Source organism: Microtus pennsylvanicus, chromosome 20, assembly GCF_037038515.1.
Source record: "Microtus pennsylvanicus isolate mMicPen1 chromosome 20, mMicPen1.hap1, whole genome shotgun sequence".
Taxonomy (NCBI): domain Eukaryota; kingdom Metazoa; phylum Chordata; class Mammalia; order Rodentia; family Cricetidae; genus Microtus; species Microtus pennsylvanicus.
The window spans coordinates 29,905,675-29,929,602 of record NC_134598.1 but is presented as its reverse complement, the minus strand read 5'-3'; the positions used below and the strand labels follow the sequence as shown (position 1 = coordinate 29,929,602).

Here is a 23,928-nt window from a genome sequence, read left to right as displayed (position 1 = left end):
GATGAGAGTTAGTCTGTTGCCTCTGACTCCAACAGATGGAGCGGCAAGCAGGGGAAACAGAGACACACGCTCTGGCTCCTTGCCCCCACCCCCCAAAAAAACCCCTGAAAACCAAAACACTTCCCAATGTCCAGAGATGGGTCTTTGTTTGGGATGAGGCTTGGAATCTTGGACTAGTATGTGCTTGAGTAGGAGCCAAGATAGTTGGCCAGGGTTTTAGAAAGAGAGAGAGAGAATTCCAGGATGGGCAAGGACAGTTGGTCTCCAAGATCCTATCATGGTCTGAGACTTGGGATGGCTCCTAGAATGGCCTCCCAGCCATCAAAGAGGAGAAGGGAGAAGTGGGGAGGAGAGAGGAGAGAGAATCTAATTCCCTATGGGCAGGGCTGCAGTATTCCATTTACTCGGCCCTACCCTAGAAAGTTTTCATTACCTTACAATTATAGAATCAAATTATGAATCTCTCTGTCGATTAACCCACTGATGAAGGTAGAACCCACAATGTCCAATCACCTCTCTGACTAGAGGAGCCAGCTAGGGACCAAACCCTTCAGACGTCAATCTTTTCATGGGCACTTACACCCACACCGTAACTGAGTGCTGTATAACTTGAAAAGTCTCTCTTTATTTTCCCCTGCCTTTCCACCACGAGTTTTGATGTATCCCCTTGCTGCGCTGGAAATCACTTTATTGCTAAAAGCTAATGGCAGCGGTTGTCGATCTAATATTCTCACTGTGTCAGGTGACAATTTATGAGGCCCGATTCTCCGTCTTCAAAGAAACAGGTTCTGAGGGAAGGGGTTCCCCGAGCTCCCATAAACTCCTACAGACTAATCAAGCTGCTATGACGGTGTTCCTTCACTCAGTCCCACCTGAGGGGATAAACAATAATGTCCCACTCCAAATATACGGCCGCTTCCTGTCTAGGCGTTAAACAGAGGAAATCACTGCCTGTCTGTCCTCAATACAGAAGCAAGGTTAGCTGTGGGCTGATGGTTTCTGCTTGTTGCCCTTGCTGAGGACTGGATCGAGGGTCTCATGCACGCCAGGAGGTCCTCAGTCACTCACCCACGCCCCCAGCTATTTGTTTATGTCTTGGAGTGCTGATGATCCCAGCCAGAGCTACAGTCCCAGGTTCACCAAGCGTTTCTGCATATGAATTTCCCTGGTAAAAAAAGGGAAGCATTTGATAATAGTAAGGACTGCAGCCAGCAGTATGTTCTTAATACATATTTGCTCAATATATACAACCAATATTTATTGACTTTGAGGGGATGGGGGTGTTAAGATAATTTCTCTCTCTCTCTCTCTCTCTCTCTCTCTCTCTCTCTCTCTCTCTCTCGTTCTAATAGTAACTTGCCCTTGTTGATATTTTTCTCGTCAGGAAGTTTTTGCTGTCAGCAACCAGCAAACGAAACTCCGACTATCTCTTTAAATGCATTGCTCTCCTGAGGGGGTGGAGAATCTTCCGAAGAAAAACTGATTATTTAGCCAAACATTCTGTTCCCAGGCTGCTTCAATCCTAGATCTATCCTTCCTCCCTGGCCAAACAAAGAGTTGTCAACCCAGTGAGAGTATTAATTGTTAAATGGTCGATTCACTCCCTAGACTAGGGTACCGGCTTTTGTGTCTAAGGAGACCTCCCGATTCATTGCTCACAAGGACAGAGTGTTCCCTATCTGGCGCGTTTACTGTGTGCTTTACTGAGCTGCCAGGCCTCTCATGGCAGCTGATGCTCCAAACCGGGAGACGGATACTGGGGTTTGTTACAGTGGCGGCTCAAGACCGGCTTCTGGTTCTATACTCAACCTCACCTATTTCTGCTCAGGGATTACTCGAGTTTCTAATGCAAAAAAAAAAATGATAACACAGAACTCTCAAAGGGGAAATGGTCCCCGGGACAGAGCAGGTGATGTCGAGGCTTTGCCTTGTAGGTCGTGTGCTTCTGATGCTAAATGACGCTAAATGATGCCTTACACAAAGGAGGGATGAGGATCTGGAATGGGTCCATCCATTTACAAGACATACACTCTTGCCCATTCATTCATAAGGCACAGACCCTTGCCCCCGTGCCTCTGTATCCCACATATTGTCAAACCGAGAGTGTGTGTGCGCACACACGTGTGCACACGGTCCTATCCTGAGATAATATTCAAAATATTGATCTAAAAGATAGTAGAGGCACTAACCATTGAGTAGGTCAGCCATTGAATAGGGTAGGGTGGGTTCTGAAGAATGCCTGTATGGTGGGTGTTAACTCTTCAGTTCCTTTCTCACTTGGTGTGCTGGGGAGAGGGAAGGATGTTTGGGAGGTGGTAGGGAGACTTTGAGCAGGCACGGGTTACTAGCTGGAACAGAAGTGTTTAAATAAATAGCAGTGCAGTTGCACTGGTACAACCAGCGGATGGTGGCAGTTTAATCATCAAAGCCATCAGACCCTGTGCCGTCCAATGCAGTCAGATTTGCCCACCCTCCCCAGTAGAAGTTTATTATTTATTATTGCTCTTTTCCTCTCCCAGGTGAATGCAATCACTGTGAAAATATAAAATAAAGTAGAATGGGAAGGTAGTTCCTGCAGTATGGTTTTAAAAAGAAGCCTCGGAACCCCCGAATCAAATGATAGGGCATCCAGATGCTAATCCAAAACCCAAGAGCACATCAACCACAGAGCAGGGGAGCAGGTACCCCAATCCCCAGAGACCTGTGGCGTGAGTGTCAGTGGCTGGGGGAAAATGCCGAGGGAGGCAGCTAAATGCCCTGAGAATGCAGGGGTTCATGGGTACTCACCAGGAAACTTCGGGGCCAGTCTGGGTACAGGAACTGTGAGTCTTGCTATCTTTTAAAGCAGATGAGCAGAAGGGATTTGTAGGGGGAATAAAATCGAAAAGAAATTCAAGAAACTGAAACAGTCAAGTCCTGTTATTACCAGCCAGCTGCCTAGGGTCCTTTTGTCCCTCCTTGTGTAGAATTTCGATGGGTAAGAAGTGGGTCTTCCGCATTGGCAATGCTGGACTCAAGTGTCAAAGGCTTATGGACTGGGTTCACAGACTCAGAGGCTTAGAGCTCCAAGCTCTGAGAACTAGAGGCTTATGGTTAAGGCTTTAGAAGCTGGAGATTTATAGCTCTGGGAGCTTAGGTTAGAGGCTTATTTCTCTGGCGGTGAATACCAGCTGCCTGGTGCTTGGCAGCTTCTGTAAGCCTTGGCCCTTAGCACCAACCAGCAATAGCAACAGTCAGTGCCATATAGTATTACAGTTCCAAAACCTCGGATGTCAGGGCCGTCGGTCCCTAACGACAGCTAGTGTGGCAGTTCTCGGGGCTTAGGACTCAGAACTCCTTGGCCCTTAAGACTTGACAGCACCCTGGAGCCCTTCCAGGGACCCAGGCTCTCGAGTTTGGCTCGGCACAGGTCTCTATTTCTTCCGGTTCCAGCTCTTCATCCTCTCTTGCCTTTAGCCGCCATCCTTCCCTACCACAGCTGCCTCTGCTTTCCACGGCAGCCGTCTCCTCCGGGGTTTTCGGCTCAGCCTACTCCACCCATGATAAAGATCACAAACAGATCTCTCGGGAGAAGCTCTTTTAAATAGAACCTGATATACCAGTAGGCACCACACCCGGAAGGGTCTCCTGATTGACTTGAGAAATATTGGGAACAACAGCATTGTAGAACCAGAAGGGGTGTGGCATGCAAATGCGTGTAGAGTTGTAATTTTCACCAATCACAGTGCAGCTGTTTCCCAAAGACCAATCACAAGCCTCCAGTAAGAACCAATTATAAACCTGGTTTAGGAACAGCACCCTATCAGTCAATTGCAAGCCCTTCACTGAGCCACTAGGGAGCACTTTTGGTCCTTGTAGAAAATTAAGTGTAGTGTCAGGAAAGCTGTCTGAAGCAGATGCAGGCAGGTTACCAAGACTTTGGGTGCGGGTGCCCACTGGAGCAGACATTACTGGAACGAGACCTCCAGAAGTTGAAGCTGTGGCGTCAGCAGCCGACTTTGGTGACCAAGGTCACTGGTTCTGGAGTCGACTTCCTCAAGGCCTCCACGAAGTTTTCAAAGGAATCGGGCTTCCATAATGACAATATTCAGTTAACAAAAGAATAGCTCTGTGGTTGTGTGTGGTAGGGAAGGGAGAGAAGGCCACGTGGGAGCGGCAGAAAGAAAGAAGGTCAGGGCGACCTCAGAAAGCAAGCTGCCTTATTCTAAAAGCTCCCCACACGGATATCAGAAGAAGTCTCACGTTAGGAAAGCTAACGTGGACGATGCTTCCTTCTGAAATTCCAGAGAGATTAAATTTATACAAAGGAATAAGAAGTATCGAGATCAAGTCGTACAGTTATTTTAAGGGAAACAATTTAACAGAATAGCTTCTGTTGAGACAATGAAATCACACCAAAGATATGCCCATAGAACAGATCGAAAGTATAACCTTTTTTTTTACTTTACAAGTATGTACTTTAATTAAATTATCTCCCATTATTGTCTCTTGCTACCCGCATGTCCTCCCATCTCAAAATTTGCCTTCATGTGTGAGTCCATGAGAGAAAATACTCAGTATTTATCTTTATTTCCTCACGTTATTTTTTAAGGAATATATTTTTATTTTATGTGTGTGTGTGTGTGCGCGCGTGAGTGTATGTATGTGCACCGCATGTGTACAGGTGAACATGGAGACCTACAGGTGGTTGTAAACTGTCTGGTGTGGGTGCTGGGAACTGAATCGGGTTCTCTGCAGGAGCAGCAAGTATTCTTAACCACAGAGCCATCTCTCCAGTGCCCCATTAAAGTCTCTCTCTCTCTCTCTCTCTCTCTCTCTCTCTCTCTCTCTCTCTCTCTCTCTGTGTGTGTGTGTGTGTATGTGTGTGTGTATGTGTGTATATGTGTGTGTGTGTGTGTGTGTACGCACCGCAGTCTGTGAGTGGAAGTCATAGAATAACTTGAGAGCTCCCAGCTTGTTTGTGAACGGTCTCAGGGACAGAAGCACCCCTTCCACAATAGTTGTCCCACTACTGAGACTATCCCCTCTTTTCTTTTTCCGTTCTCTGTCAGTGTGTACTTGTGATGATTCTACAACCTGACGATTGTGAGACAACCTAAAGTGGTTAAGCAAGGATTCTAATTGTATGCTGGTGCATTCTTTTGAGCATATATCCCCAGGAGTTAATCTATTTAAAAGTAGGTAAAATATAAAGTAGATGAAAGATGAATGGAAGTTTCTGTCCCGCCTGGTCCCTCAGCTATTCGGACCCAAAGAAACACACAGAGGCTTATATTAATTATAAACTCATTGGCCTATTAGCTCAGGCTTATTATTTACTAGCTCTTACGACTTAATCCATAATACTTATCTATGTTTAGCCACATGGCTTGGTACCTTTTCTCAGTGAGTCAGTCTCTTCTTGCTTCCTCTGCATCTGGCTGATGACTACATCTCTGCCTTTCCTCTTCCCAGAATTCTTTTAGTCTGTTTGCCCCATCTCTACTTCCTGCCTGGCTATTGATTAATCAGTGTTTTATTAAACTAATATGAGTGACAAATCTTTACAGCAGATTAAGAATTAATTTTGATCAAATTGGGGAACAATTAAGTGAGGTAATAGGATTTAGGGTAGAATTAGGAATAAAAGGGACAAAACTAATTTTTACAAGTTAATGCTAAAAATTAATACAGCAGGTAAGCTATTAAGGAAAGCAAAATGTTGAAGAGCACAATTTTTTAAAGTCAAAATCGCGTTAAAAAAGAAATACAAAATTCAAGAGAAAATGGTAAAAGATAGGAAAAGAAGATCTGACGTTCTAGCAACAGAGATCTCTGAGGGCAAAATCCAAATGAATGGAACAGGGCATTCAACTCTAGAAAGTTTTCTTGAAACAAGGAGTAAAGGTTTGAAATTATACATAAAAAGACCCTAACATAGTACACAGTTTGAACGTCCATTAAAAGTGGTAACAATGAGACACACTCATATAAACTTATATTTTTTAAAAGAAAAAATACCTTTGAGTATCTAAACAAAAATAGCAAATAATATTCAATTAAATTAACTTCAGATTTTTTTTTGAAAGCAACACTTTACCCCAGAAGAAAACAGAGTAACATTTAACACAGTTAAGATTCTCAAGGAAGGAAAACAAAAGCCAAGAATTTTATGTTGCATAAAACAGACTCCCAAGTATTTTAAGAATTTTATTTGGCAACAGTTGTCAATAGACAAACTGTCACGAATGTGCAAGAATGAGGGCTGGCGAGCCTTATGTCAGCTTGACACAAACCGTGGTCATCTGAGAGGAGGAGACCTCAATCGAGACTAAATTAGTGTTAACTGAAGAACATTATATGGAGTAGCTAAATAAACCTTCCAATGATGATGCCATATTAATTACCATCCATGACTTAATATGCTCGTTAAGCCAGAACTTCATGGTCAATCATCCAGCAAACAAGACCCCAGTGCACAGATGCAGGGCTAGTTCATAGCTGGGCCGTAATAAAGTTCTCTCCACCATGCCCCTCTGCGCAATGTATGGGCTACCACAGGTCCTAAGTAACAAGACCAAGAACTGTGGACCAAAAGCTTTGCAACCATCAACCAAAGCCAAGATTTCTATCGTGTAAGTCGACTCTCTCTGGCATTCTGTCATAGCAATGGGAAATTATTAACTTACCTTTATGAACTCTTTTTATTTTATCACTTGGCTTTGATGGCTTGGATACTAGTTTCCAAGAACGACATGGATTGTCTTACACCTTCTCTTCTTTCATGCTAAAAATCCTCTGCGGAGGGCTAGTTGTAATACTTTTGGGCCATTCCTTCTCCTCTAAGCTCTGTAGACGCTGTTTCATTGGCCTCTGACACAGAGAATATTTGAACATGTTTGTGACAAACTCGGTTCGATTCCTACCCACCCCCACCCCATAGAATTTCCTTTGTACAGATGTCAGAGTAATAATTTTTCCATTAAAACCAGTAACAAAGCCAGGCAAAATCTTAATGTCTGTCCAAAGTCTGTGTTTATTCAAAGTTAATCTTCACTGCCGTCTCACCTGGAGCTTAGAATCCCCTGGGAATCCCACCTCTGGGCATGTCTGTGAGGGCATTTCTGAGAGATTGAACTCATGTGTGAATATCCAGGTGGGATGCGGGGGTGCCATCTTAAGGGATGGGGGTCCTAGTTTGTGCCAACAAGGGAGATGAGCTGAACATCAGCATCACCTCCCTGGCCCCAACTATAGATTCAAGGGCCTGATGCCTCTGGCCCCACAGCTACAATGGCTCCTACCCTCATCCCTAACACAATGGACTGTATCTCTTTTTTTAGTAAACTGTGGACCAAAATCAAATGCTTTGTCCCTTAATTTGCTTCCATAAGGTATTTTGTCACGAAGAGAAAAGTAACTACACAGCCCGTCTCTCATGGTGTGTAGATAAATTTTCGCTTTAGATTGAGTTCTTTTGTTTTAAGAAAATGTATCATGTGCCTGAATGCATATTTTATTACATTTATTGGATCCTCTATGCCAATTATCCGTGCGTTTGATTATCTCTTGCTCCTCTTATTACATCTTATTATCTTCCCCCTAATTGCTCTACTCCTTCTGTGGCTTCCCTTTGTACATGCCATAATTACCTCAAAGCCTTTCATCCATGCCATTAATTCAATCTCAGTCATGTCTTCCCTGTCATTTGGCATTTTTAATTCAAGGATTAGATCTATTAGTGTTGTTTCAGTTTTTCATTCACGTCCTTAGCTGCCAATTCTCCCATTTTTATCTCTGCAGTGTTGATGTCTTTCCCCAGCAAAGTTTCTCCACGAGGACCTCCTCTTTCTTAGGCCTTTGCTGGTCTCTCATCATTCTCTACCTTCTTTATTAAGTGATCAATCGCAGGAGCCTACGTGTGATCTCAGAACTCTCCTCACCAGAGGGCGCTAGACGACCTAGGGGCCATGGGGGCTGTGGTTCAAGTCACCCTTTCCAATTTAATTTCAGCATTTTCCTCTCTGGGAAGCTTGGCCAGAGCGCCCCCCCCTTCTTCTCTCACGTACGTCAGCTTTCCATGGCTTTTGCTTTTCTGTCAGCATTTACCATACTGAGCCGTAATAGCCTTTTATGGTGAGGGGTCACGGAGCCAGTCTACCTAAGTGCAGAACGTATCTCTCCCGTTGCTGTCTATATGACTTTGGATGACATCAAGCAGCCTTTCCATCCCCTGAGGAGAATTCATGGTTAATGTATGCAAAGCTCACTTGAGCACATGCTCAGTAAAGGCTTCTTTAGTTTATTAAAAAGGCACTATAAATGATGGCAATAATGGCCCCGTCAAATACCGTTCCAGATTGACAACTTGGGAGCTAGCTATGGTGCTAAATTCTACTTCCCACCACTGGACAGTGTTCCCACATCTGGTCACAGGCTTAGCTCCGTGTAGAACAAATCCATGACTGGGACTTTACAGATGTGGTAACGAGCATGAACACCATCACCACCCTGAGTTTGTCTGGGTTTCCTCATGAGCTTCATGCTGTGTGACTAAGTTCCGCCTCCCGACTTGTCTGCCTATCACCCGACTGTTTAATCTCCCCCAATCACATTACTCTGCCCCAGGCCATATCTCTGCTTCCATTCAGGAGAGAATTTCAGAGAGGGTAGAAAGAACACAAAGGGCCAGGAGAGGGATTGGTTAAATAACTGACAATGGGGTTTGCAGAGCAAGCGGTCAATAAAGGTAGCGCTAGAAACCCACGGATTGAGAAACTATTATGAGGGTTGAACATCTTTTGTTTGTTTATTGACCATGTATGGAGAGCACATCTTTTGTAAAAGTTCCTGGAGATGTAAGAATTATTAGTGTAATTACTCCTTTGAAGATGCTCAGAGCCAGCAGGAGAGAGCCTTGAAACAGATTGCAAAAGACACATGTTTCAAAGACTAGAAAGACGTATGTATTCGTTATTTTAAGTTTTACTGCAATGATAAACCCCAGCTAAAGCACTTGAAGGGAGAGAGGGTGTATCTTGACTCACAGCTTGAGGGTATCGTCCCTCATGGTGGAGAAGCTGTGATAAATGGTGCTTGGGGTGGGTGGTTGCAATGTCTCCACATTCACAACGCAGAATGGAAAAGCCAGCACTCAGCTGGCTTTCTCCTCTGTGTTTAACCCAGGACCCTGGCCCGTGGAATGGTGCAACCCACATTTAAGGTGGGGCTTTCAAGCTCAATTAACCTAATGGAGAGACTCCCTTACCAGTGTAGCATGAGTTCTATAGTCTTAATAATAAAAGCCCGAAAACAGATATTGGGGAAAATGCTGAGAGATTAGAGAGACGAAGGTGCAAAACCACGGCCATCTTATCTCTGCACTTCCCAGCTGAAAACAGAGAGTTCCTGTTTCCTCCCTCCTTATCACTTCCTCTCTCTGCCCAGCCATATCACTTCCTGTCTATCTGTACAGACCTCCAGATCTCTATGGTTAACTAGTGGCTATCTCTGCCTTCTGATCTTCAGGCAAGCTTTATTTGTACAAACAAGACATCACCACACACAAGCATGGCTAGGCTTATATCGCAGGTAATTCTAGATCTTATGGTGTTAACAATCGATATTAGCTATTACAGAGTATGTGCTGGAGAGGTGGCTCAGAGGGTAAGAGCACTGGCTGCTCTTCCAGAGGTCCTGAGTTCAATTCCCAGCAACCACATGGTGGCTCACAACCATCTGTAATGAGACCTGGTGCCTTCCATGCCAGCAGTACATTGTATGCTTAATAAATAATTAAATATTTTGAAAGAAAAATATAGATAGTATTTGGGAGGCACATATGTAAAACTTGCCTTTTAAAATATCCATTGAGGGATGAACGCTGGCACAGAACCTTGGTGGTATCAAAATTAGAGTATCAAACTTCTCTGATGTATATCCCACCAGATCCCAGTTCCCTCTTTGCCACGCCACCCTTGCTTCTTGCACCCCCTCTTCCCAGAAAGGTCAGTCCCAGACTGTAGCTTGAGAAACTTGAATAAACACTTTGAAAGGGCAAGAGGAAGAGAAATGACGTAGCAACATGCGGACGTATCTCTGAGTGGCTGTAATCCTATAGGAAAGAAAGCAGAAGGGTTGTATACAATGACCCCCTGTGAATATCCCCTAGGCCCCTAGAAGCCAGGTTCACTCTTCTGTCATTTTTCTCAGCTTCGAAGATATCCGGTCTCTGTGTCACCTCCCAGACAGTTCCTCATTCCGTAGGCAGGCTACTCTTGACTCATCCGATTCTAATCTCATACTCTTTTTTTCGAGCTAAGCACGGATCTTTCTCAAAAAGATTGTGATGCCTCCAGAAGTTCTTTTATTGTACAGGATTGTTTTGGCTATCCCTGTTTTTTTATTTTTTATTTTTTGCTTTTCCGTATGAAATTGAGTATTGTTCTTTCAAGGTCTGTGAAGAACTTTGCTGGGATTTTGATGGGCATTGCATTGAATCTGTAGATTGCTTTTGGTAAGATTGCCATTTTTACTAAAGCATATTGTTTTCTAGTATTAGATGATTTTTCGAGGAAATAAATACTATTTATTTCGAAGGGTCCCAGGGATGGGACAGTTAGAAACAGAGGTGACTCTACCATCAAAAACATCCAAGACTCTGTAAACAAAGGACCCGAAGGCCTCCACTCCACACTGCCTCCATGAAGGAAATGCTGACTCAATCTGGTTTCATTATTTTAATAATTATTTTCCAGTTGGTTTTACAGAATAATTGACTCCATTCTGACATTTCTTACACACACAGGCACACAGACACACAGACACACACACACACACACACACACACACGTCACTTCACTTTGTCCATATTTACACTTCCACCCACTGGTGTATTTTATCCTGCAGAGTCTTCTGTTTTGCCCTAATGCCTCTCATTTGTCATTTGTTAATTAACACATACACATACTCTCTCTCACACACACACACTGGAATATGTATCTTCTATTACAACATATTCTATATTCTAGATTTACCCATGAGAGCATAATCATGCAATATTTTGAGATTAGATCTCCAAATTAGTTAATGGTGACAGTGGAAGCATGAAGATTTCCATAGATGCGTTCTGTTAGTAACTGATGGAATGACGTTTATTTGGTAGAGCTGAATAATTGTAGTGGTTTCTGAAGGAAGTGTAAAAGTTTTCAGAATAAGAACCATCTCATAAAACCTTTAAGACAATGAATGAGAGGAGGGAAAAGACACTAGTATGTGGAAAGCCCGCCCACAGTCATGATTGACAGAACCAACACTGTGAAAATGGTTGTTATAAAAAATAGTCAGCTGGGCAGTGTTGGTGCATGTTTTTATGCCAACACTCAGGAGCCAGAGGCACGTGGATCTCTATGAGTTTGAGGCCAGCTTGGTCTACAAAGCAAGTTCCAGGATAGTCAGAGCTGTTACACAGAGAAACCCTCTCTTGAAAAACCAAAGCAAAATAAAACAAACACTCTATTGTAGTGGAATTTCACTTGTATTTTAATAAATAAAGCTTGCCTGAAGATCAGAGGGTAAAACAGCCCCACTGGTCAGCCTTACTACCAGGCAATGTTAACACACACCTTTAATCCCAGTAGCTACACTTGTTGCCATAGCAACAAGGCGGCACATGCCTTTAATCCCAGTGGTGCACGCCTTTAATCCTAACCCTAGAGAGGAATATAAAATGGGAGGAAACAGCTCTCAGGCACAGTCTCATTCTGAGATTCCTGATGGCAGGATCGCCATTTTCAGACTGAGGTAAGAGCCAGTGGCTGGCTGCTTTGCTTTTTAGATCTTCAGGTTGAACCCCAGTTTCTCTCTCTCTGAGTTTTTATTAATCATGCTTCACTCTATCGATGCAACACAATCATATTAGAATTCTAATTATATTCTTCACAGAACTAGGAAAAATTAAAAAGTTCATAGAGAAGCACAAAAGATTCTGACTAGCTGGAACATTTCTGAGCAGAAAGCAATGCTGGAGACAGGACCCACTACCTGACCTTAAACTGTACTACAGAGCCATAGTAGCAAAACTCACGGTACTGTCGCCAAAAGGTATGTACACCAATGGAACAGAGGACCTAGGAATAAACACACAGAGGTCCAGTCACCTAGTTTTCTACAAATGTGTCCAAATAGCTGTTGGACAGAGGATGACCTCTTCAACAACAGTGGCGGGAAAACTGGCTAATCTATTCTGTCTACAAAGCAATTCATTCAAGTGGATCAGCGACCTTTTAGTTGCTCGACAGAGCTGCCCCATTTGAACATGGGTTTCCAGTTGGTGATTTAAGAGGTGTGGCCTTGTTGGAAGAGGTATGCCTCTGAAGGCAGAATTTCAAGATTCCGGCCACGTCCAGTTCACTCTGTCTGCCTCAGCTTCTGCAACAGTCACCGCACCTTGCCTCCTGCTGCGTCCCCTCCACCACCGTGGGCTCCAACCCTCTGAAACCATACCCCCAAATAAACTCCTGCATCAAATGCCTTGGCCACAGTGTTTCACCTCAGCAGCAGAAAAGCAGCCAATAAAGACTTTTAATGTGAGGCTTGAGACCTGGAAACCCCAAGAGGAGAACATACAGGAAATGCTTCAAGATAAAGATAGAGGCAAGAAAATTCCAAAGAACTCCAGTCACTCCAGAAACCATTCCAAGAATTTACGAATAGGATTACGGGAAATTGACAATTTTTTGCACAGCAAAGAAAACATCACTAAAGTGTCAACATTAGAACTGGAGGAGGACAATCTCTGTCAACTCTACATCAGACATAAGATTAATACCTAGGATGTATAGAGAACTTTAAAAAAAATCAAGCATCAAAAACCATTCAATTAGTGCAAAGGTTAAAGAACGCAGGAGACATTTCTCCAAAGAAGAAACACAACCGTGCAATAAAAATTTGAAAAAGCATTCAAAATCATTAGCCATGGGGGAAATACAAATTTAAATTGCGCTGAGAGTCTATTTCACCCTGGTCAGAATGAACAACGTTGGAAAACTAATGGCAAGTGTTGGAGACACCAGGAGGAACCCCTTCACTGATGGTTGGAAGTCTGTGTGGAGGTGCCTCAGAATTCAAGTAGAACTCACATATGAGCTAGCTACACCATTCTAGGGCATACACGTAAGGACTCCATGTCAGCACACTGCAGACACGCTTGCACATCCATGTCTATTGCTGCACAACGCACAGTAGATAAGGAATGGAGCATGCCTATGTGCCTATCAACACATAAAAGGGCAAGCAGAAGGAAGCATAGATACCAAGAAATTTTATCTAGCCATAAAGAAAAATAAAGCGGGTGTCATGGCATGTACCTTCATTCCCAGGACCGGGAGGCAGAATACAAGGCCAGTCTGGTATATGTAATGAGTCCCAGGCCTGCCAGTGCTACACTGGGATCCTGTCTGGAAAAAAAATCAGGAAAATAGATGTAGGTAGAAATGATGTCAAACTAAATAAAATAGTTAGAAAGATAAACAACACATTTTTCTCTCCCATAGAGACTCTGGATATGAATGTGTGTGTGTGTGTGTTGTACATCACAGAAGTAGAAAAGAGACTTGAGGGGGAGAACAAGGCTTAGGGGAAGGAGGAGTAAGGGGTAATGGAACGCATGTGATGTAAAAGTCAAAGGGGGGAACTATTTGACCTGGAGAAAGAGAACCCGCAAAATGGAAGAAGAGGTGATAAGAGAGGGTACTGAGGGAGGAAGGCAAATAAAAACAAAGTTCACTGACATTTATGTATGAAAATGTAATAATGAAACCCATTACCTGGTTTGCAAACTTAAAACATTTTAAAAAAATTATTCACATAACGAATGCTTGAAGATTGCCAAAGTAATTATTTAGTGAAAAATAGTTACCTCCTGCACACTAGGGGTGCTATTTGTTGAGCAAGAAATACTATGAGTTGGATTAGAGATCACATTGATAAAGCAGTGGACATTGTTTAGGAAGGGAAGGGAGCCAGTGTCGTAGGTCGCACTGAAGGAAGACACGATGGAACAAGAGGCTCACTGAGGGCTTGCTGCTGCTACAGAGGACCGAGTTCAGTTTCCAGCCACCAAGTGCGGTGACTCACACCCCTAAACTGTACCACAAGACCGCACACAAATGCAAACTGAAATCTTTTTTTTAAAAAAAGAGGCTGTAGGCTGACATACAAACCAATGATATTCCTATTTTATGACTGTGAAACGCCAATCATGAGATTATCTTTCGCACAGCAGGTCGGTCATGAAGCTCCTTTCTGGACATCACTTTGGTCCAAGTTTTAACAGAATAGATGAAGAAACCAAGCCACGGAGATGAGAGCGGTAAGCTTCCACGGACCCCTTCCCACTGTGGCACCCTTTGCACGATGTGGCGCGCAGAAGGGGTGCTGCCTGGGAGTGAGTGGGCAGACTCAGTTAAAATCCTGGCTTTGCCATCGGCAGGCTGCGTGACTTGGGGTAAATTATCTACCTTCTCCGAGTATAAAGCCATAAAATCATAGTTAATGGCTTTGTGGATTGCAAGCGATAACAGATAAAGCACATGGCTCATAAGTAAGTACACTTACTAAAATTGTTATTATTTCCCCAAAGGCAAACATCAAAGAACAATATGATGAAATTCAGATCAAGGGGGGGGGGGGAGAAAACATCCACCGTAGGCAGATCATAAAATAAAGTAAAAAGGGAAGTAGCAGGCTTCATTAATTTCCTTTCTTTATTCTCACGCCAGACATCAGTCATTCCTCCCTTATCTTTGCAGGTAAATACCAGAGAGAGATACAGACAAAACGGTTTTATTTATTAGATCATTAGGGTACTTAGTCTGTGTGATACGGTCTCTATGTGCTACTGACAGTCTATCAATGCTAGAAAATTCTAACGGCACTTCTTTGACAGCAGCGATTAGCCGGGATTGTCAGACGATGCGGCATCCAGGCGATGTGAAAGCTGAAACATTCATCAGAGATGTTTACCCAGCACGAGCCTTTGCGTTCTCACCGCTGCCCCCCTGTTTACCTGTCACGGCAGGCTCTGGGAACGCAAGCATCTTTGCGAGCCTTTTCAAAGGGTCCTTTGGCAAATGAGGCCTGTTTGTTCGCTATGGAATTTGAACGGCCTTGAATTCTGCCCTGTTTGCTTTACTTTGCTTGCAGTCAAAGCAGAAGTCCATCCTGCCCCCTCGGTCTGGGAGACTTGGTTCCTATGGTTTCCTAGTTCACAGGTGTGCAGTCTTTTCAGGGTCGGAGAACAGCGCCCCGTTCACCCCACACCCCATTTTAGCATTTTAGGATGACCTTGGAGTGATTTGAGAATTTCGGGTGGAGATGGGAGGCTGTGTGTTTAGAGACAGTTTTGCAGGCAGGTAGACCTGTTTGCAGGCTTGGAGGTGGGGACTGCCCTCCACTGAGCTCCTTCTCCTGGAGGGGACCAGACCTTCTAAGCTGCACTCCGTGGTTGTTCCTCCAGCCCTGAGCTAATCCTGCTCAACTTTCAGCTTCCTCGAGCCCCCGCTAAAGGCGAATGAACACTCAGGACTCCCCAAACATGGGAACCTTTAGTATAGGAACTGCCAGGAGCGTGGCTTTGGCGTGGGATGGGGAAACAGGGGTACTTTGGAGGTAGTGCATCGCTGCCCCCGCTCGTCACTCTCTCTCTCACAATCAGCACCCGCAGACGCCCCGCGCGCAGCTGGAACTTTCTCCCCGCTGGGCGCCCGGGGAGCACTGGGGACCCTCTTCGCCCAAGACCGAAAAGAACTAACTCCAGGCCGAGGCGAGGGCCGATGCAAGAAGAGCCGGGTGTGCGCGGGAAACGCAGCCCCAACCACCACCGCCACTGTCACCCCTCAGCCTGGCGGGCCCCGCCCGTCCCGGTCCCGGCTGTGGCCGCGGCGCACGCGTGTGGCGGACTCGAGCGAGGAGTCCCGGTGAACCCCGCCCGGCCAGCAGCGTGCGGAGGGTGAGTATGCTCGCCCTTGGCGAGCGCGGGAAGGGTGGGGATGGTCGGGGCGAGATGGTGTTGTGGCCCGCGACCCCGAAGTCTGGGCCCGTGGCCCCGCGAGCCAAGGAAACTTTGCCGGCGTCGGTTGGGCTTCCTCGGCGCCCGCCCAAAGGAGGCGGATGAGAACAGTAAGTCCGAGTCGCGGTAGGGGATTAGCGGCAGGGAGGGCGCGAACCGGTGGTCCCCCCACCCTTCGAGTGCGGGACCGGGAGGGGTGGGCTTAGCCCAGCTCTCTGCGAAGTTCCTAAAGCGGGCCCAGCTGCAGCCTGCTAGGCAGCAGGTGTAATGGGCTCTGAGCTCACCCTGCCCATCGCCCGCTGGAGCTCTTCCTGCAAAGATGAAAATGAAAATGGAAAAGCTCAACAGCAGGGGCGCCCTGTGGGCAGCCCCCCCCCCCCCCCCCGAGAGCGGGAGGATCCCAGGACAACCACAGCTAACCTGCCTTGATTCTGCCCAGTGTGCGCTTGATTCTGACTTTAGGGTGGAGGCTGCCTCAAGGCAATGCATGTCTAGGGGGAAACCTGCTAGGTACCCTCCAACACTCTCCTGGACCACCTAACCTTGGTGATCAGTTAGGTTCTAAGGAAGGAACGGGTGAGCATTTTCTGAACATGCAAAAAGAAAACAAACAAGCACCCCCCCCAAAAAAAACCCCACAAACCCCACAAAAACAACAACAACAAAAACCAGAATGAGCCTCTTTGCTCCTATGGCCTATGCTTTTTTTTGGGGGGGGTGTTGAAGTTTGGGGTTGATTTATCATAAGGTATGATGTAGTTGCCTATTGGTTTTGTCATCTGAGTGGTTCTTTCTGTGATTTCTGCCTCCTGCTTGACGGGATGTTTCAGAGTACTCTGTTCAGATTTTTTTTTTAATTTTATTTATTTCGTTTTACTGTTTGTTGTTGCTTTTGGAATGGTGCTAGAATTAAGCAGGCTGTGTGTGTGTGTGTGTGTGTGTGTGTGTGTGTGTGTGTGTGTCTGTCTGTCTGTCTGCCTGCCTGCCTGCCTGTTGGGGAGTAGATTATTCGGAGGGCACAGAGAGCGAACACAACCAGTACCCGTTGCCTCTGGAAATCTGTGGGTGAAGCTGACATGGAAACTTACCTGGCTTCGTCTTTGGAGCGGATCCAAGCCTGCTCAGGTGTTTCTGGGGCAAACAGGATTTCAGCCAGGTTGGCATGCCTGGCATTGGTGTGGAGCAACCGGCCCTTAGTGGCGTTCCTTGCTGGCACTCCAGATTCAGAGGTCCCAGAGTAACTAAGGCACAACACTGCTGGGACGGGGTGCAGGCTTGAAGCAAGGTGTTTTAGAGGGGGCGTCAAGATCTGGACATGGAGGGTGTTGGCCGGAGTCTATTAAAATGTGAATTGCATGCTCCCTGTCTTGGGATGAAAGAGATAGGTGTTGTCTAGAATTGCAAATCCTTTGCCTCTACTTCCCTTTAAAGCAACCTCTGGGGCTAGAAATCAGTCGTCTGCATTTTATGCCTTCCCCCATTGTGAGAGACATTCTAAGCACCTGCTATGTACAGACTTAGTTCTAAGCTCCAAGAGCCCAGTGGAGAACAAGATAGCCCAGAGCTCTGTTTCCGTGGAGAGAAAGAAGACGCCCTATTAAGATGAAAAAAAGAACTGCTTTCATTTTGTGTTCTTGCATGAAGGTGAAGCTGCTTGGGAATGTACAGTGGGGACGTTCTGAAGATGCCCAGTACCAGGTTTCTCTAAGCGGAAGTATGCGGCCTAAATGGCTGTGCCTCTTCACTTTAAACACGGGTCGGATTTCTAATCCTCAGGATGTTGGTATTAAGAGGTAAGAGCTCTGAGAAGAGACTGATCAGGAAGACAGCCCTTACAAATGATGTCAGGACTCCAAAGGCCCCAGACGATAGCCCTCCCTCCTCAGTGATGTGTGAGGACATAGGGGACGAGGGGAGAAGGAGCCTGTGAGCCAGAGAAGAGGCCTTTAGCAAACTCTGAACCCATCGGGGAACTTGATGGTGGAATTCGCCTGCTTTCTGCTGTTAATAAGCTAGCCAGCCTGTGGTATTTTGTTGTAGCAACCTGAATGGACCAGGGCATAAAGCTGGCACGTGCATGCCACCCTGTCAGTCACCAGCCCCAGTAAAAAAAAAAACAAACGCATGGCCTCATCATCACGAGCCTCTCCCCATGGAGCTAATGTTTTGCTGTTTACTTCTGAATCCAACATCTTTTATTATTTATTTATTTTTCTGTGCAAAGCCAGGAGTTTGAAAGCAGAGGCTGCTGTAAGTTTCTGTTTGCTGGGAGGCGTTAGAAGCAGACGTAGAAAAGGAGTCACAATGGTGCTGCTACCAAGCGAGTGCTTTCTTTGTTCCAGGCCTCTACCGTCTCCGTTTTCATAACAACCCTTTCAGCTGAAATTTAATAGCTGATACATTCGCATGGCATAAACGCAAATACTGTAAAAAAGGTTTACAATGAAAACCGTCCCTTCTATTTATAGTACCCAACCAATGGGTTCCCTCCCCATGTAACTGATGCAAAGTCCACTACTTGTGTCCTTCCAGAAATAATCTATGTATAGACAAACAGTTATATATTGTTATTTTTTCCCTTTTTAATACACAAATAGACGCATGTAAGTATACTCTCTTGCATCTCGCTTTTTCCTACTGTCTACAAGTTCAGTATTTATAGCTTTTTTAAAATAGTTGCCTACGGGTGTCTTCACATGGCCATACAGCATTAGCATTGTTTTTTTTAAATACTCTTTAATGCTTCAGTGAGTAGTCTTATATACACTTGTTTTTGCATGTATATAAGATCTTTTATGTATGATTAATTTTTGTTCGTTTGGCATAAATGCTTGTATTTTTGTAGGCCAAAAAGAAGCATGGTACACATTCAAAGCACTGGTTGCAAGGGGTTGAGTCTTTGAACTTCTTACAAGTTGTGCAAGGAACCCCCCTCTGAGCCTCATTTGTCTCCTTTGCAAAAATAGGAAGAATAATAGTAGCTACCTGGGAGGATTATATGAGTGAGTTTAGTTGCATTGCATAACAAGTCACCCCCAAAACTTAGAACGTCAAGTAAGAACCATTTTTGCTTAACTCACGTCTGTGGGTTGGCTCAACTCAATGGCTCTATTCATCCAGCTCACCCAGGGATCTCTGTTGTGTTTCTTCATGCTTCTGTGGTCGGTGCATTGACCAACTGAAAGGTGGACAGTCTAGGATGACCTTCTATGTGTGAGTTAGAATCTGGGAACTTCGTCTGGGTGGCAGGTGACCACTCAGACTCCAGGAGATGAGTTATGGCTTCTTCAAGAGGTGGCCTTGAGGTGTTAATTGCTTGACTTGTGGGTGTGCAGCTCCCAGGGGCAACACAGAACTGTACAGACTGCTGCCTGTCTTCGTTTGCTGTTGGACAAAGCAAATCACAAGGCCATGCTCAGAATCAGCTATGGGAACTCTCCAATGACAAGGACACAGTGACCGAGTCTCATCGCCGTCATTTTTAGTGTAATTTTTTTCATAAGATATATTTTGATCATTTTCTTTCCCCTCTCCCAACTCCTCTTAGATCCTCCTCACCTCGGCACCCACCCAACTTCATGTTCCCTCCCAACCTCTCTAAAATAAGACAAAGACAAAACAAAAAAAAACAAAAATCAAAACAAATAAGACAAAAACATACAAAAAAATGAAACAAATGAAACAAAAATCCCTCCCCCCAACAAACACACACCTGGATGAGTCCATTTTGTGTTGGTGAATTATTGGTCACCACTATTTTTACCAAAAACCTTCCACAGAATTGCTGAGTAAATATTTGCACAGTACCTGGGACAATACACTTTTGGTGCAATTTTTAGTGCCGTGTAAGGTTATTTAATTAAGCAAATGACAGTACAGTCTTACCAAATTGCCTCTGTAGAGACCGAACCAATTTACGGTTCCACCAATGACAGCGCATCTGCCCCTGTTTTTCCTAGGATTTTCTTATTCCTGTTTTATAGATAACACAGGCCAGAGCCGAGCAAGGGCTTGGGCAGCAGACGGTCTGATTCCAGAGCTCAATCCGTGCCTTGCTGTACTAGGCAGCTTTCTTTATGCCTGTCATTTCTGCTTCATATTTGGATCTGAGTGGCTTGTCAGACCTTTGAAGTTCTTAGAGGCGATTTTGATTTCTACCCGGCCTGCTGAATTCAAAGCAAAGTGCCCTCAAAGACCGTGGCTTCTTCCCATGGCTGCCGCCGGGGTGCTAAAGGGATACCTGTCCCTTTCCGTCTTCTAAGTTAAGAAGCTGGAAGCCTGACCTTGTTTTGTTTATACTTTCTTCCTTTGTCTTTGCCACATCCTTTTGTTGCCGTTTCTTCCTCACGACCCAGGGATTCCATTCCCTTAAAGGGAAAGGCGGGAAGATGGACTACTTCTCAGTGGCTCAGAACTTGATCTCGGGACACTAAACTGCATGGGTTCAAATCCAGTGTGCGAGCCCTGGTGTCTGTCTGTGGTAAGCTGTGGTGAATTCTTAGGTTTTAACACTGTGTGGTCAGCTCTGTTCTGTTTCGCGCTGATTTCTGTGTCCCTAGATATGTAGAGCAATAAGAATAGCCAATGTTTGCAGGGCTTTTACGCCAGTCACTCAATGTGTAATTCAAGCACTTAATTCTCACAACAAAACTATGAACTAGGTGCTATTCTATTCTCATTTTCCGGCAAGGAAGCTAGCTACTGGATGACTAGTGGGCTGTTGCCTAGCACTAGACAGCGGGGTCTTAAAGGAAGCATTTTGGCACCAAAGTCTGTGCTCTTGATGTTTATGCTACAAGAAAAACACCGTGCTGGGTGCTGGGTGACTGAAATTGAGTCTCGTGCTCCAGGGAAGCTGCTGGGGAACTTGCAGGCGGCCTCCATCCCTGGCAGCTGTGATTTAGACTGAAAGTCACAGCGCACAGAAAATGTAAAATTTCAATCTTCTTGCCAAAAGTTTTTCCCTTTCAATCATCTCAATTCTAGCAAGATTCCAGCCACTGAGCCTCCTGTGCAACTGAGGCGAGACACTTGAAAAATGGATGGGGTGTTTTTTTTTAATTTATGATATTGGGGTACATGCCTTTGTCATCTCTTTTTAGTCTACTGTTAAGCAAAACTTGAACAGGTCCCCATTTTCCCCTTGCCTTAATTATTACTGCTCCTATGTAAGTCTCCCGACTCCATTGCCCACTGGCAACCCAGTACAGATATCTAGTCTATCAGGGCTTGCTTCTTTTCCTTTCCATTCCTGCCCACAATAATGAACATTTTAGAATAAACAGTACTAAGAGAGCTTTCTTTTTCTCCCTAAAACAATCGATACTTACTAAGTGTCTCTTGTAGTCGTCAGCTACTGTGTTATCAGAGTGGGTTAAACTGCTAAATTAAGACTGTTCCTGCAGACCGTACACAACTCATAGGAATGGACTGGAGATGCAACCTGGGCTCCCAGGACAGCAGACTAATAGAAGAACACACCACCATTACACTATAGTCTAGTAACTCCTGAACTCTGCACATCCCTCCACTTGAAAGAAGAGCGGCAACCTCGAAAGAATAGCTCCACTACCACCGCCAACAACAACAATCTCAATAAACAGTATAACTTCAGATGGTCAGACTCCAGCAAAAACAGATCACGTGACAACCCAAGGCAACATGGCTCCTCCAGAAATTACCAGCCCCATCATAACATTACCTGGAGAAAATGACTTACGTAAAATTACAGATGCAGAGTTCAGAAGGATAAATTTTCCCTGAAGAACAAAAACCGCTGTATGAAATAAAGAATCCAATTCATAATATGAAATTAAAATTCAGTAAAGATGCAGAAATACTGAAGAAAACCCAAACCAAGATGATAAGGAAAATGTAAAACACAGTAGGGCAAATAAAAACATTCAGTGGAAAACCTCACCAGTAATGGACCCCGTGCAAGACAGAACATCAGGATTTGAAGGCAAAATAGAGACATTGGATCCTTCAGTAAAAGCCAATGACAGGTTTTTTTTTAAAAAAATATAGCAACAGAACATGCAAGAACTTTAGGATAACATACAAAGGTGAAGTTTACTAACGGAGGACATAGAAGAAAGTGAGGCATAGAAAATATTTTTAATAAAGTCATAGAAAAAAATTCATCCTAGGAAAGAGAAATGGACCAGACATAAGACACACACAGAACATCAGACAGACAGAGCCAGGAAAGAAACTCCACATCATATTCCAGTTAAAACATGTCCCAGTGAAGCGGAGCAGAGAAGGTATATTGTAAGCTGCAGGAGAGATAGGTCAGGCCACCTATAAAGGCAGGCCCATCAGAATAACTGCTGGCTTTTTCCAAAGTCATAGGAGCAAGAATAGAGTTCAGAATGATGCATTTCAACTTCAGAAAGATCACAGCTGTCAGCCGGTCTCATATAACTGCAAAAATTGTCTGCCATAATTGAAGGCAAAAGAAAAAAGACACAGTCTAGCAGTAGGCTTGACTGGAAAGCAGAATCCTTTTTGCTTCCTTCAAGAATTACACCTCATTATTCAAGATAAACACTATCTTATGGTCAAAGGATGGAAAAGGTATTGCAAGCAAATGGAACCACCAAACAAGCATGTGTTGTTGCTATCCTAATATCTAACAAAACAGACCCCCAAACCAAACCTAGTCAGAAGAGGCATAGAGGGTCACTGCATGTCGATCAAGAAGACAGTCCATCAAGAGGAAATTACAGTTCTAAATACGTATGCAACAAACCCAGGCTCATCTAATTTCATTTAAAATAGTGCTAGATTTAGCTGGGCATAGTGGCATACACCTTTACTCCCAGGCAGGTGGATCTTCATGAGTTCGAGGACAGCTTGGTCTACATAGTGAGTTCTAGGACAGCCAGAGCACATAATGAGAACTTGTCTCAAGACAATCTCAAACTAATAAATAAATAAGTAAATAAATAAAGTAGTACTAGATTTAAAGTCACATTAACTTCAACACTGAATCATAGTGATCTCAGGACTCAATTCTTGCTATTAGACAGATCAACTGGACACAAATTTAGTAAAGAAGTACTAGAGTTATGCGCGGGAAAGATGGCTCAGCAATTAAGACTACTCGCTGCCCTTGTAGAGGACTGAGATTTGACTCCTGGTACCCACATGGTGGCTCATAATCATCCATAACTCTAGCTCTGGGGATCTGATGTCCTCGTTTGACCTCTGTGGGCACTGGGCATGCATGTGATGCACACACGTACATTCAGGAAAAGCATCCATGCACGTAAAGTAAAATCAACCTGAAAAATTATAAGAAAGTATTAGAATTAAATGACATGGTCGGTGGAACGGATCTAACAAACATCTGTGGAAACACAGAACACTGACGAATACCCCTTTTTCTCAGCAGTCCATGGAACCTTCTCCAGTACAGATCATATATGAGGACACAAAGCAGGTCTCAACAGACTTTGAAATGAATCAGGGGAATGACTCCATTCCCATCAGCTTAACGTAAGATGCCCTGGACTAAACCCAAACAAGGAAGCGGAGGACACATGCACTGGAAACTCTTAGCTACGAAAGGGGGGGAAAGTGTGAAGGACACCAGGCAATGGCAAGACTCCCGTGCTCATGGACGATCAGGTTAATATTGTGAAGGTGGCCAGACTATCAAAAGCGATCTTTGGAAGAATTCCAGAACACTTTCTCACATGCGTTGAACAAATGACCTTAAAGTTCGCCTGGAAGTATGCAAGACCCTGGAGAATAAAAAACGATTCTGAACAGTGGACATACTGTTAGAGGCAGCGCTAAACCAGACTTCAAGTTATGCCATAGAGCGCTGTAGTAGAAGAAACAGCGTGGCGTCCACACAAAATCAGACATGT

The 23,928-nt window shown here is 44.5% G+C and overlaps 1 protein-coding gene across 6 annotated transcripts in view; it reads left to right on the top strand.

Annotated features, from left to right (window-relative positions):
- The window catches only part of Tmcc3 (transmembrane and coiled-coil domain family 3), a 306,403-nt gene that overhangs the window by 33,170 nt on the left and 249,305 nt on the right, over positions 1 to 23,928 (top strand). Inside the window, exon 1 of one of the 6 annotated variants that reach the window (XM_075954040.1) lies at positions 15,936 to 15,988. The exons of 4 other annotated variants lie outside the window; for them this stretch is intronic. The gene's annotated coding sequence lies outside the window, so the exon portion shown is untranslated. Of the gene's footprint in view, positions 1 to 15,935; positions 15,989 to 23,928 lie in introns of those variants that run through there. One more of the 6 variants, XM_075954047.1, reaches the window with a different exon arrangement.